This window comes from Panthera onca, chromosome B4 (genome assembly GCF_046562875.1).
Source record: "Panthera onca isolate mPanOnc1 chromosome B4, mPanOnc1 haplotype 2, whole genome shotgun sequence".
In the NCBI taxonomy this organism is placed as follows: Eukaryota; Metazoa; Chordata; class Mammalia; order Carnivora; family Felidae; genus Panthera; species Panthera onca.
In genome coordinates, this window is record NC_138345.1 from 5,335,310 (window position 1) to 5,350,287 (window position 14,978).

General features: G+C 42.5%; 1 long non-coding RNA gene across 1 annotated transcript in view; it reads right to left on the reverse strand.

Annotated features, from left to right (window-relative positions):
- LOC132695125 (uncharacterized) overlaps positions 1 to 14,905 on the reverse strand; it is a 37,577-nt gene extending 22,672 nt beyond the window's left edge. Inside the window, exon 1 of the long non-coding RNA XR_009617742.3 lies at positions 14,621 to 14,905. This is a non-coding gene — a long non-coding RNA (uncharacterized LOC132695125). The remainder of the gene's footprint in view (positions 1 to 14,620) is intronic.
- Between the last annotated feature and the right edge of the window lie 73 nt (positions 14,906 to 14,978).

Sequence of the window (14,978 nt, forward strand, 5' to 3'; positions counted from 1 at the left end):
CTCTAGTTCCATTGTTGCAAATGGTAAGATTTCATTCTTTTTTTAATTTGTTTTTTTAATGTTTATTTATTTTTGAGAGACAGAACCTGAGCGGGGGAGGGGCAGAGAGAGAGGGAGACACAGAATCTGAAGCAGCTCCAGGCTCTGAGCTGTCAACACAGAGCCCGATGTAGGGCTCGAACTTATGAACCGAGAGATCATGACCTGAGCTGAAGTTGGATATTTAACTGACTGAGCTACCCATGTGCCCCAAGATTTTGTTCTTTTTGATCACCTAGTAATATTCCATTGTGTGTGTGTGTGTGTGTGTGTGTGTGTGTGTGTGTGTGTGTGCGCGCGCGCGCGCGCACATGCGTGTGTATCACATCTTCTTTATCCATTTGTCAGTTGATGGACATTCAGGGCTCTTTCCATAATTTGGCTGTTGTTGATACACTGCTAAAAAGATTGGGGTGCATATGTACCTTCGAATCATCATTTTTGTATCCTTTGGATAAATACCTAGTAGTGCATTGCTGGGTCATAGGGTAGCTCTATTTTTAATTTTTTGAGGAACCTCTATACTGTTTTCCAGAGCAGCTGCACCAGTTGCATTCCCACCAACAGTGCAGAAGTGTTCCCCTTTCTCCACATCCCCACCAGCATCTGTTGATTCCTGAATTGTTCATTTTAGCCGTTCTGACAGTTGTGAGGTGCTATCTCATTGTGGTTTTGATTTGTATTTCCCTGATGATGAGTGATGTTGAACATCTTTTCATGTCTCTGGTGGCCATCTGGGTGTCTTCTTTGGAAAAGTGTCTATTTGTGTCTTCTGCCCATGTCTTCACTGGATTATTTGTTTTTTGGGTGCTGAGTTTGATAAGTTATTTATTTTGGACACTAACCCTTTATCTGATATGTCATTTGCAAATATCTTCTCCCATTCTGTTGGGCCTCTTAGTTTTGTTGATTATTTCCTTCACTGTGCAGAAGTCTGGAATTGTGATGCCTCCAGATTTGGTTTTCTTTTTCAACATTACGTTGGCTATTCGGGGCCTTTTCTGGTTCCATACAAATTTCGGGATTGTTTGCTCTAGCTTTGTGAAGAATGCTGGTGTTATTTTGATAGCGATTGCCCTGAATGTGTAGATTGCTTTGGGTAGTATCGACATTTTGACAATATTTGTTCTTCCGATCCATGAACATGAAATGTTTTTCCATTTCTCTGTGTCTTCTTCAATATCTTTCATAAACTTTCTATACTTTTCAGAGTACAGATCTTTTACTTCTTTAGTTAGGTTTATTCCTAGGTATTTTATGGGTTTTGGTGCAATTGTATATGAGATTGATTCCTTGGTTTCTCCTTCTGCTGCTTCATTATTGGTGTACAGAAATGCCACAGATTTCTGTACATTGATTTTATATCCTGCAGCTTTGTTGAATTTGTGTATCATTTCTTGCAGTTTTTCGGTGGAGTCTTTCAGGTTATCCACATAGAGTCTCATGTTGTCTGCGAAGAGTGAAAGTTTAACTTCTTCTTTGTGTTCTTTTCTTTAAACTTTATTTCTCTCTATTGGAAGCTGCAAGGTGTTTCTTCCCTCTACTCTGCCTCAGAGTTTCCCTCACAGCTTCCTGCAAAAATGCTTTTCCTCAGCCACCCCACCTCCTCTGCTTCTGCTAAGTTTCATTTCTACTGGTTCAAAGAAAGGAATGTTGGTGTTGCTCATCAAGGTAAGCCTCTTACTCTAGAGAGCTGTGTTCTTGGGGCATCTGAGATGTTGAGTGCCAGGAGGTTTATCCTGTGCTGTTTTTCTTTCCCTGCAGCCTTCTGACAACACTTCCCCAGTGTCCAGAGCTGGAGGGTGCATTCCACTTAAAGATGGAGTTTGCACTTCCATTTCTGATCCTGTCTGCAGCTTCAGGTAAACATCTGGGAAGATAAATATCAGTGCCAACTCTACTTTGCCCTTTTAAAACTGGAGGGCTCATTCAGCCTAGGCTTTGATACTCAAAGTTAAATAAAATTCTTAGTTTCTGGCGGGAACCCTCTTGCACTGTTGGTGGGTATGCAAACTGGTGCAGCTGCTCTGGAAAACATTGTGGAGGTTCCTCAAAAAATTAAAAATAGATCTACCCTATGACCCAGCAATAGCACTGCTAGGAATTTACCCAAGGGATACAGGAATGCTGATGCACAGGGGCACTTGTACCCCAATGTTTATAGCAGCACTTTCTTTTTTAATTTTTTTTTAACGTTTATTTATTTTTGAGACAGAGAGAGACAGAGCATGAACAGGGGAGGAGCAGAGAGAAAGGGAGACACAGAATCCGAAACAGGCTCCAGGCTCTGAGCTGTCAGCACAGAGCCCGACGCGGGGCTCGAACTCATGGGCCGTGAGATCATGACCCGAGCTGAAGTCGGACACTTAACCGACCAAGCCACCCAGGCGCCCCATATAGCAGCACTTTCAACAATAGCCAAATTATGGAAAGAGCCTAAATGTCCATCAACTGACAAATGGATAAAGAAGATGTGGTTTATATATACAATGGAATACTACTTGGCAATGAGTAAGAATGAAATATGGTCATTTGTAGCAACATGGATGGAACTGGAGAGTGTTATGCTAAGTGAAATAAGTCAGGCAGAGAAAAACAGATACCATATGTTTTCACTCATATGTGGATCCTGAGAAACTTAACAGAAGACCAGCGGGGAGGGGAAGGAAGAAAAAAAATGACAGAAAGGGAAGGAGGCAAACCATAAGAGACTCTTAAATACCGAGAATAAACTGAGGGTTGATGGGGGGTGGGGGAGAGGGGAAAGTGGGTGATGGGCATTGAGGAGGGCACTGGTTGGGATGAGCACTGGGTGTTGTATGGAAACCAATTTGACGACAAATTATATATTGTTATATATTATATATATAAATTATATATATTATATATATAATATTATATATATATAATATTATATATATAAATATCTTAACCATCATATTGATCTTGGATAAGTTTCTAAGAAACTGGGCTCAGAAATTCCAAGATAGAACTCAGTAAAATCAAAGGAGCCATCCAAGAATTTTAAGTCCTACTGCAATGTTAGAAATAAAGTGTTATGTCAGACTTAAAAGTATTTTTCACCACACAGACATGGATGTCACAGTGAGCCTGGTCTCTGTGCATCTTTGATTAGTGGAGTAAAGCATAGAGTTTAAGAGAACATGTTTTGGAATCAAGGAGCTCTGGGTTCATATATTTAAAACCTTGGGCAAATTCTCTCAGCTGCCATTTCTTCATCATAAGTGGGGCTGATGATAGCTACCTTCTAGGGCTCTTATGAAGGATAAATTAGATAATGTATGCAAATCATTCAGCTCAGAGCCTGCTATATAGAAAGTGCTTGAAAAATGGCATCATCTGTCAGAGTGGGAAGAACAGGAGGGCTCCAATGGAGTGTGGAGACTAAACTGCAGAGTAACAGAGCACCAGAGGCTTATCTGGTGTAGCATTGCCCTTAGGTAAATTACCTTCTGGTCAGGAGGCAGCTTATTATAATAAAAAGCATGTTGAGGTGCCTGGGTGGCTCAGTCGGTTAAGCACCAGACTCTTGGTTTCAGCTCAGGTCATGATTTCACAGTTTGTGGGTTCAAGCCCCACATCAGGCACTGACACTGTAGAGTCTGCTTGGGAGTCTCTCTCTCCCTCTCTTTCTCTGCCACCTCCCCCCAAAAAATGAATAGATAAACTTACAAAAAAAAAGCATACAGACTTTAAAGACAGTAAACCAGACCTGGGCCTTCATCACAGTTCAGCTACTTTCTAACTGTGTAACTTCAGCACATTACTTGAGCCTCAGTTTCCTGTTTGTAACAACATCCGTCTCAATGAGTATTTCAAGATAAAAGAGAGGTGATTTATGTTAAAATCCCCAGCATAGGTCATCACTGGCTGTCTACGTTTCTGTGGATGTCTTACCTCCATGCTGGGTTGTCACCACTACTCTCTGCAATGCTTCTCTCCACGGAGGAAGAGTATAACTTGAAAGGGTTACTAATCCCTCGAAACCCTCTGATCACAGATAAACTCATTTCCCGATCCTGCCACGTAAGCCACTGATCTGGTTTTGAAGACCTGATCACACATTGAAGACCACATTAAGGTTGTCACTCAAAGCTGTACTCATGATCAAAGCTGTGGAGCAAGGCTTGCTTCTGCCCAAGCACTCTGGGGATGGTACCAAACGACATGATAGAAAAGATAACAGACCTCCATGGAGTCACTTGCTCACAGATCAAGCTCTGGGTCTGGTTGCTTGAAGAGCGGGAAAGTCAGTGATGGAAATTGATAAAGACAGTTCGTAGTTTTATTGACCACTTTAGGTGAATGCATATGTAAATTCAGCATCTAAAAAAATATCCACATGAAAGTCATAAAATGTGCACAGAAATTATGGCTTTTAAAAAATAAATTTCTTTTTTTAATTTTTAAAAGTTTATTTATTTATTTTGAGAGAGATAGAGGCAGCATGAATAGGGGAGGAGCAGACAGAGGGAGAGAGAGAATCCAAAGCAGGCTCCTCGCTGCCAGTTCAGAGCCCAACTAGTGGGCTTAAACCCATAAAACCGAAAGATCAAGACCTGAGCTGAAACCCAGAATTGGACACTTAATTGACTGAGCCACCCAGGCACCCCTTAAAAGGTAAATTTCTGGGGTGCCTGGGTGGTTCAGTTGGTTAAGCATCCGACTTTGGCTCAGTTCATGATCTCGTGGTTCGTGGGTTTGATCCCCGCATCGGGCTCTGTGCCGACAGCTCAGAGCCTGGAGCCTGTTTCAGATTCTGTGTCTCCCTCTCTCTCTGCCCCTCCCCTGCTTGCGCTCTGTCTCATTCTCAAAAATAAACATTTTTTTAAAAAAGTAAATTTCTTATTGAGAAGAGTAGTTTCCAATATATCAAAATAATTAAAAACTCATGGAAAATCTGGTCAAACAAGACATCAGTTGGTAGAAGATGAATCAAAAATTGTTTTCTAATTCAGAAAATTCTGCAAACTTGAAAAATACTTTACTGGGAAAATATACAAATAAGCAAAAAACATAAATAAAGTGCTGCTGTAATCCCACCTGTCTGGAGAAACCTATATTGGCAAATAATACTTAGATACTTTCCCTGTATATATATACTTATTTTTGAAACAAAAATGGGATCCTTCCATATAAATTGTCATTTATACGTAATTGAATTTTACGGAGTCTTTTTTTTCAAGTTTTATTTATTTTTGAGAGAAAGAGGGCATGAGTTGGGGAGAGGCAGAGAGAGAGGGAGACACAGAATCTGAAGCAGGGTCCAGGCTGCGGGGCTCGAACTCACAGACCGTGAGATCATGACCTGGGCTGAAGTCAGATGCTTAACTGGGTGACTGAGCCACCCAGGTGCCCCAAATTTTACTGAGTCTTTATTATTGACCAAGCCATTTGTTTCTAGACTTCTGCTATTATGAACATCACAGAGCAGAAACAACTGTAGAGATCGACTTGAGAAAAAAATGTGAGGAGAAAACCAAAACATGTTTCTACGAAATGGAGAAAACTACTTAGAGATCTATAAATGTAAAAAGAAACCCTCGTCCGTGGTAGACCAAAAGGATTACTACACACACGTGCACAGTCCCTGGCAATGACTCTTCTTGACCAAATTAGAATTTTGATCAAACTGTCATTTTATCAGCTTGTTTCCTTTCAGTGCACCCAGCCTCTGCTTCCTCACCTCTGGACCCTCCCCCAGCTCTGTTGTCCTACCTGCTGTTTCATTTCCTGCCGGCCCAAGCGTCTCCCTCACGTCCTGTGTCTCTAGGACACCTGACCTGCTCTTTTCCAGTGTTCCATTAATCCTGCCATCCACTTTCTGCCCTCCTTGCTCCAGGCTGCTGAGCACTGCTGGAGAAAAACCTCCCAGCTTGTTTTGCTAGGTGTCACTAGGTATGTTTGCCTTCAGCCTGGACTGTCCTCCCCGCCGTCCTTCCACTCCAACCCCAAGACAAGCCTCTTGTCTCATCCCTCTTCAGAATCTCCACAATTTGTTTATCTTGCCTGCTAATTGCATGGCCTGGGCTATACTCCTCCATCGTGTTAAGCCTCCGATTCTCAGTTTGTAAAATAAAGGTAGTATTAGTTACCTTTGACAGGAAGTGGAAGACAGAATGATGTTTCTTTTTTTTTAATGTTTATTAATTATTTTTGAGAGAGAGAGAGCACGTACAAGCAGGGAAGGGCAGAGAGAGAGAAAAGGAGACACAGAATTCGAAACAGGCTCTAGGCTCTGAGCTGTCAGCACAGAGCCCATCGCGGGGCTCGAACCCATTGTGAGATTATGACCAGAGCTGAAGTTGAACGCTCAACCGGCTAAGCCACCCGTGCACCCCTAGAATGATGTTTCTTTTTTTTTTAATTTTTTAAATGTTTATGCAGTTTTGAGAGAGAGAGAGAGAGAGAGAGAGAGAGAGAGAAGTACAAGCAGGGGAGGGACAGAGAGAGAGGGAGACACAGAATTTGAAGCACGATTCAGGCTCTGAGCTGTCAACACAGCACAGAGCCCGACACAGGGCTCGAAGTCACAAACCTGAGCCGAAGTTGGATGCTTAAGACTGAGCCACGCAGGCACCCTTAGAATGACATTTCTAATATGCATAGCAATGAGGGGGAAAAAAAGATGTCCTCCTGAGAATTAAACTAGAAGATTCGCAAACAATGAAGGCGATTACATCTGCGGTCTGTAAGCCAAAAAGTTGTCCATAAACATGGGATGTTATGATTTGGAAATGCACAGAAGTCCAACCAGAAGAAAAGAGGGGGTGGTCGCAAATAACCAGCTGAGCAGACCCTTCCTGCCAAGCAGGGAGGCTTGGTACACAGCCAATTCCACTCGGTGGGTCCTGAGGGCTGTGCACTTCAGACTCAGGGCTTTTGCACACCTACCTGTGCTTTGATCAGGGGGTGGGGAGACACAGTCTAGACTCTGCCTTTGTTCTCAGGGCCCCTTTCCCTCAGAGCTTGGTAGAGAGCCAGAAACTATCAGAGGCACTCAGTGAGGCTGCTTTCTTTCTTAAATGTTCAGTGAACCTATCCTAGTTCATCAATGACTTCCCGTCTCCTTTTTCATGAACCACATTTTAATTTGGCCTGAGAGCTTGGCCAGAGCCCCCTTTTTCCCTCGGCGCTGCTGAGACAGAGCACTGGCTATGCAATCAGGTGTGTGTGTGTGTGTGCACCTCCTCACTGCGCTTGCTACCCATGCCCTTGGGAGAGTAAGTTCACCTCGTGGAGGGTCAGGTGGAAAAGGAATCACACACCTGGTCTTGCAACATAGGTTTGAACTACATGGGTCCACTTGCGTGGTTTTTAAAAGATAAGTACGACACTGTGAATGTCTTTTCTCTTCCTCGTTTATTTCTTTAATTTTTTAAAAAGTAATCTCTATGTCCTGCGTGGGGCTCGAACTCACGACCCCGAGACCAAGAGCCGCGTCCTCTACCGACTGAGCCAGTCAGGCACCCCCTTTATGATTTTCTGCATAACATTTTGCTTTCTCTAGTTTACTTTACTGTAAGAATACAGTATATAATACACAGAACGCACAAAGTATGTGTTCCTCGATTGTTTATGTTACCAGTCAGGCTTCCAGTCAACTGGAGTCTCTTGGTAGTTAGGTTTTCTGGGAGTCCAAAGTTGTATGCAGATTCCCAAGTGTGCGGGGTGAGGGTGCGGTTGGCTCGCCTACCCCTCAAATTGTTCAGGGTCCACTGCACTACAAACACACAGAATTGTCAAAAGTGTCACCCCCAAAAAAGCCAGTCCTTCTTCTCCCCCACCCAGTGTATGCGTGAGGTAACGAAAAGCCAGTGGACCCTATTCTAGACACTTTGAACAACAACAACAAAAAGTAGATCATCAGCACATCTTCCTTTTAAGGGCATAAGACAGCATTTTACAGGTGGAAAGTTCCTCATGCTCCATTATGGATGTCACTCCCTCCCACTCAGTGTTTCCCGAGAGACAACGGGCTCTGATCTTCTCTCAATATCATGCCGCTCGTGGCCCTGTTCCCTACAGGAAAACTCCATGGGACCTCAACCCCCACACCCGGCCCACGCTAGACTCCAGGACGGAGACAGCAGCCCAGCTAGCCCATGCTTCCTACTTCTCCCTCACCCCCTCACAAGGCAGCATCCAGAAGTTTTCAGAGCCCCCGAGAAGTGTGGTTCTTCTTGTACGCTCTGTTAATGACTACATGTGTGTGTGTCTCCAAGTCACATGTTGAAGCCCGAACCCCCAATGGGATGGTATCAGGAGGTGGGGTCTTTGGGAGGCAATTAGGTTTGAGATATATATATATATATATATCACCTTCTTTAAAAATTTTTTAATGTCTACTTATTTTTGAGAGAGAGAAACAGAGCATGAGCAGGGGAGGGGCAAAGAGAGATGGGGACACAGATTCTGAAGTAGGTGCCAGGCTCTGAACTGTCAGCACAGAGCCTGACGTGGGGCTCAAACTCATGAGCCATGAGATCACGACCTGAGCTGAAGTCAGATGCTCAACCTACTGAGCCACTGAGGCGCCCCTATATACCACATCTTCTTAATCCATTCATCAGTCGATGGACATTTGGACTCTTTCCATAATTTGGCTATTGTTGATGGCACTGCTATAAACATTGGGGTCAATGTACCCCTTCGAATCAGCATTTTTGTATCCTTTGCATAAATACTTAGTAGTGCAATTTCTGGGTCTTAGGGTAGTTCTATTTTTAACTTTTTAAAAAATTTTTTTTAACGTTTATTTATTTTTGAGACAGAGAGAGACAGAGCATGAACAGGGGAGGGCAGAGAGAGAGGGAGACACAGAATCTGAAACAGGCTCCAGGCTCTGAGCTGTCAGCACAAAGCCTGACACGGGGCTCGAGCTCACGGACCATGAGATCATGACCTGAGCCGAAGTCGGACGCTTAACCGATCAAGCCACCCAGGCGCCCCTCTATTTTTAACTTTTTGAGGAACCTCCATACTGTTTTCCAGAGCGGCTACACCAGTTTGCATTCCCACCAACAGTGCCAAAGCGTTCCCCTTTTTCTGCATCCTCGCCAACATGAGTTGTTAATCTTAGCCATTCTGACTGGAATAAGGTGGTATCTCATTGTGGTTTTGATTTGTATTTCCCTGATGATGAGTGATGTTGAGCATTTTTTCATGTGTCTGTTAGCCATCTGAATGTATTCTTTGGAAAAGTGTCTATTCGTGTCTTCTGCCCATGTCTTCACTGGATTATTTGTTTTTTGGGTGTTGAGTTTGGTAAGTTCTTTATAGATTTCGGATACTAACCTTTTATCTGATATGTTATTTGCAAATATCTTCTCCCATTCTGCTGGTTGCCTTTCATTTTTGTTGATTGTTTCCTTTGCTGTGCAGAAGTTTTTTATCCTGATGAAGTCCCAGTAGTTTATATTTGCTTTTGTTTTCCTTGCCTCCAGAGATATGTCTAGTAAGACATTGCTGTGGCCGAGGTCAAAGAGGTTGCTGCCTGTTTTCTCCTCTAGGATTTTTATAGTTTCCTGTCTTACATTTAGGTCTTTCATCCATTTTGAATTTATTTTTGTGTATGGTGTAAGAAAGTGGTCCAGGTTCATTCTTCTGCATGTCGTTGCCTAGTTGTCCCAATACCATTTGCTGAAGGGACTGTCTTTTTTATATTGGATTGTCTTTCCTGCTTTGTCAAAGATTAGTTGGCCATACATTTATGCATCCATTTCTGGGTTCTCTCTTCTGTTCCATTGATCTATGTGTCTGTTTTTGTGCCAGGACCATACTGTCTTGATGATTACAGGTTTGTAATGCAGCTTAACATCCGGAATTGTGACATCTCTTGCTTTGGTTTTAGGAATTATTATCCTTATATGAAGAGAAAGAAACCAAGGCTCGCTCTCTCCATCATACAGCAAGATGGCGGCCACCTACAAGCCAGGAAGTGGGCCTTCTCACCAAGAACCGAATCTGCCAGCATTTTGATTTTAGACTTCCAGCCTCCAGAATCATGACCAAAAAAATCAATGTCTGTTGTTTAAGCCACCACGTCTGTGATATTTTGTGATAGCAGCCTGAGCTAAGACACTCTCATTGCTTTTTTCTCAAACAACCTTTATGGGGAATATCTGATGAATGTAATTCTGCACCATGTCACCTGAGGATCAAGGTGCAGTAATGTAAGTAGAATGCCAGTTGTTTAAGTAAATAATAAGTCCTACACAAGGAGGATTCTGGATCACGCACATATTTAGTACTTGCCAAAAAATCGAAAGAGTTGGCTAACCATAGCAGCCAAGAGAACGATCTGTTTCCTTGTAGAAATCTACCTCTCTTGGGACCTCTCTTGGGTTATGTGGATCCTTGCTTGGTGCCAGTTTTGTAAGATGCAGAATGGGAAGATTTGCCTTCTTATTTCCAGGCTCTGAGCTGCTGGTCACTCCCATTCTCTGCTAATGGTCTGGCTTGGTTTTCACTTTGAGCCCTCAAAGTTATTTCAATGATACCAAATGATTTCTACAGGCCTTGTTGCTTCTAACATAGTCTGCAAAATACCAGGTGCTACAGACCGCGTGTTTGTGTCCTCCCCAAGTTCATACATTGAATCCTAATCCCCAGTGATGGTATTAGGAGGTGGAGCCTTTGGGATGTGGCTAGGCCTTGAAAGTTGGAGCCCCCATGAATGGGATTGGTGGTCTTACAAGAGACCCCGGAGAACGTTCTTGCCTCTTCCGACATGGTGAAAGATTAATACGTGAGGCAGTGCAGTCAGCTGGAACCTGCATGGTCCTGTAGTTGCATTCAAGTAAATAACAGACTGGCAAGTAAGAAAAGAAGAAGAAGAAAAGAAATGCAGGGAGAATGGCTAGCTGGCTGGTGGGCTGCATTAATAGGTGCACAGACCATCATGGGCCCTTCTTGGGGTTTCTTCTCAAAAATTCACCCAGGCCCTGGATCAATACATTTGTTCACGTCTATTTCGTCTGTGCACCATGTCTGTGAACCTCAGGGATGAGTGCTATCTCCTGCGGTCTGGTCTACTCACTTCCTGCCACAGACTGGATGGAGAGAAAGCCCCGGGTCCACCTTGTCTCTCTCCAATGAGATCTTAATCTCCTGCTGGGTTGAGCCATTGCCTGCATGTCTGGAACAAAGTTCCTTCCACTGAGAATTCCGTCTCGCCACTTCCCAATCACTGCACACCCTCCTGCCCATGTGAAGGGCATGTTCCTTAGAGTTGTGCGCATCCTTGGTTCATGCCATGACCATTGCCTCTTCCTAGTTATGTTACCTGCCTGTAGCAAATTCTTCAATATGTCTAGTCCTTTTTTCCTACCCCTTTTCCTTCTGCTAGGCTGAAATACTACCTGGTTGGCCACAGGCTCCTAGAAGCGACAGGGCCCTTTGAGAAGCCTTGGGATTCCACAGCTGTGTGCATACGTATGACCTTGAATCCAAGCCTGATTCCATTTGAGCCAGCGATCTGGAGTAGGAATGACTCTCTAGCTTTGGAAATCCTCACCTCTGAAATGGAGCTGACCCCCACAGACCTAGGTGCCCAAGCCAACCCTGGAAACAAACCCTCCAAAGCTTGGATTCTAATTCAGTGAGCACTCCAGCCCTGAGCGTGTTTATCTTCCCGCCAGAATGTTCCTCTTCTCGCCAAGGGCTGATCCCACAGCACTGGGCAGGGCCTCGCCCTAGGACTGAGGATTTCTGTCCTAATGCCATACCATATTTTATTTAGGATTTTTACTTTAACAGTCCTAAGCAAAAATGGCCATAGCTTTCTTTGGGGTGTGTTTGTTAGGTATTGCTACTGTGCTGGCTCATCCTGGTCTATTTAAATTTTATAACTTGTCTAAGGCCCATTTTAAGAAACCATATTGTCCTACAAATTAACTCCTTGATCCAGATTTTCTGACTTATTTGATAAAGCCAAACAAAGTCTTCTCTTAATATAACTTTACTTTCCTGTGTCTGGAGCTAATTGCTTTTATTCCATATTTTGTACATTTGTACTTTCTTCTTTTTTTCTTGTTTAGCTAATGGCTTACCTATTTACTTTCAAACAATCAGCTCCTGGATTTAGTTTTTAATTCTATATTTTTCTGTTTTATATCCCGTGATTTTAGGCTCTTATCTTTATCCATTACATCCTTCTTCTCAAAGGTATATTTTGTTCTAGATCTAATTTCTTTCCATGGGTGCTTAATTCATTTAGTGTATCCTAACTCTTTAATTAATATGATCATTTAAAATCATGAGTGTTCCTCTGTGTAATATTTAGCTAAATCCCATGGTTCTGATATGTCATTTTCACTTTCATACTTTTTTCAGGCATTTTCTATTTCATTTTTGTTTTCCTTTTTGAGCCGAATGTTATCTAAGCATTTACATTTTCAAGTAATAGGAATCTTTTATTTTCTGTTTTGTCATTAATTTCTGGTTTTACAGAATTATGATCATATAATGTCATCCATGTGGTTCTACTTACTGGGGTATTTTAAGATTTTGCCTGTGGCCTGACATATGGCCAATTGCGAGTGTTCTAAGGACACTTGAAAAGATGTAATCTCTGTTTCAGGATCAGGACACAGACTTTGATATATTAGATCTACCACATCATTTCTATTTTTAGATCTTCTCTGTCCTCTCTTACCTCTTGTGCCCTGAGTCTGGCAAGAACTGCATCAATTATTTCTAACTATTCATTCTTTTTATATCTCCTATAGTGTTTGCTATTCACAATGAGATTATGTTATTCAGCGTGCAGATACTCCTATTTTTTCTTCATTGTGACTTGTAACTCTTATCATTTTAGAATGTTCTTCTTAATCTAATTTAATGCTTTTTGCCCTGAAATCAGTAAGTTTGTGATCCCCAATATCTTTCTGTTCGCGTATTCCTGTTATATCTCTTCCATTCTTGTGTTTTCAAGCTTTCTGAATGACTATTTTATGCATTTTCTTATATGTAACATAAAGCTGTGTTACGGTTAGGGCTTGAATATGAAGTTGTGTTTCTTAGATAAGCACGTTGAGTACATTTAACTTTTATTCACATAAGATGTTCCCTCTCAGTTCCAGTATATTATTTTGTTGTGCTTTCTGTTTTGTAACTTTCCAGACAATTCACTCTGTGATTTTGTTTCTAGTTGTGTGCATATGTTTTAATCAGTTGAAAGGTTTGCATGTTTGTTACTGTGATTGTAATTATAATGTTACTTGATGTCTTTAATCATCTATCTCTTTAGATTGTCTGTTGACTCCCTACGGTATTTCTTTCTTTTCTCCCTTTTCTTAATCACCAGATTTTAGTTGATTATATTTTTTTGTCACTATGTTCCTTTGTACGAAGATGCATATTTTCAATCTCTATAATTTATCAGCTCGAAATATTTTTCCCCATCATTATGGAGGTGGAAATCATTTTTACACCAAATCCCACTTTCCCTTTCCTCCCACCTTTTGTTATATCCTTTTAAAATTGTGAGGCTTCCGAAAAACAAATAACCCAGTGAAGAAATGGGCAGAAAACATGAATAGACACTTCTCTAAAGAAGACATCCGGATGGCCAACAGGCACATGAAAAGATGTTCAACGTCGCTCCTTATCAGGGAAATACAAATCAAAACCACACTCAGATATCACCTCATGCCAGTCAGAGTGGCCAAAATGAACAAATCAGGAGACTATAGATGCTGAAGAGGATGTGGAGAAACGGGAACCCTCTTGCACTGTTGGTGGGAATGCAAATTGGTGCAGCCACTCTGGAAAGCAGTATGGAGGTTCCTCAGAAAATTAAAAATAGACCTACCCTATGACCCAGCAATAGCACTGCTAGGAATTTACCCAAGGGATACAGGAGTACTGATGCATAGGGGCACCTGTACCCCAATGTTTATAGCAGCACTCTCAACAATAGCCAAATTATGGAAAGAGCCGAAATGTCCATCAACTGATGAATGGATAAAGAAATTGTGGTTTATATACACAATGGAATACTACGTGGCAATGAGAAAGAATGAGATATGGCCTTTTGTAGCAACGTGGATGGAACTGGAGAGTGTGATGCTAAGTGAAATAAGCCATACAGAGAAAGACAGATACCATATGGTTTCACTCTTATGTGGATCCTGAGAAACTTAACAGAAACCCATGGGGGAGGGGAAGGAAAAAAAAAAAAAAAAGAGGTTAGAGTGGGAGAGAGCCAAAGCATAAGAGACTGTTAAAAACTGAGAACAAACTGAGGGTTGATGGGGGGTGGGAGGGAGGGGAGGGTGGGTGATGGGTATTGAGGAGGGCACCTTTTGGGATGAGCACTGGGTGTTGTATGGAAACCAATTTGACAATAAATTTCATATTTTAAAAAAATGAATAAATAAATAAATAAGCATTATATGAAAAAAAATAATAAAATAAAATAAAATAAAATAAAATAAAATTGTGAGGCTTTGCAGCATTTACGTTCTCTTGCGTAACCCTAAACTCCTTTATTTATTGTCTCCTTAGTCGGACACTTAATTCAATGCATTCGTTTTGGAACAGCCTTCCCACTCACCTCGCCTGTGGTGACCTATTTTCAGCTTTGTGCTTGGACATGGATGGTTTTGAATGAATGACAACGAAGGGCTTGGAGGAATTCTGCTCCTCTGTCCTACTGGAACGCAGTTGACTCCCAAGAACAGATCTTTGCAGCCTCGGACCATTTCTGCTCCTCACCATCTGGGGGCACTGCCAGGCTCTCCCGAGAGTCTGAAATGTCTCAAAGTCGGGCTCCTGCGACTCCTCTCGGCGCTGGAGAAGGACGCCGGCGGAGGGGAGGTGCAGTGCGGTCCTCCCGCCGGAAGAGGGCGCCGCGGCGAGGCGACCCTAGGCGCAGGCGCCGGCGCGCCCCTCTCCCGGCCGCACGCGCTCCT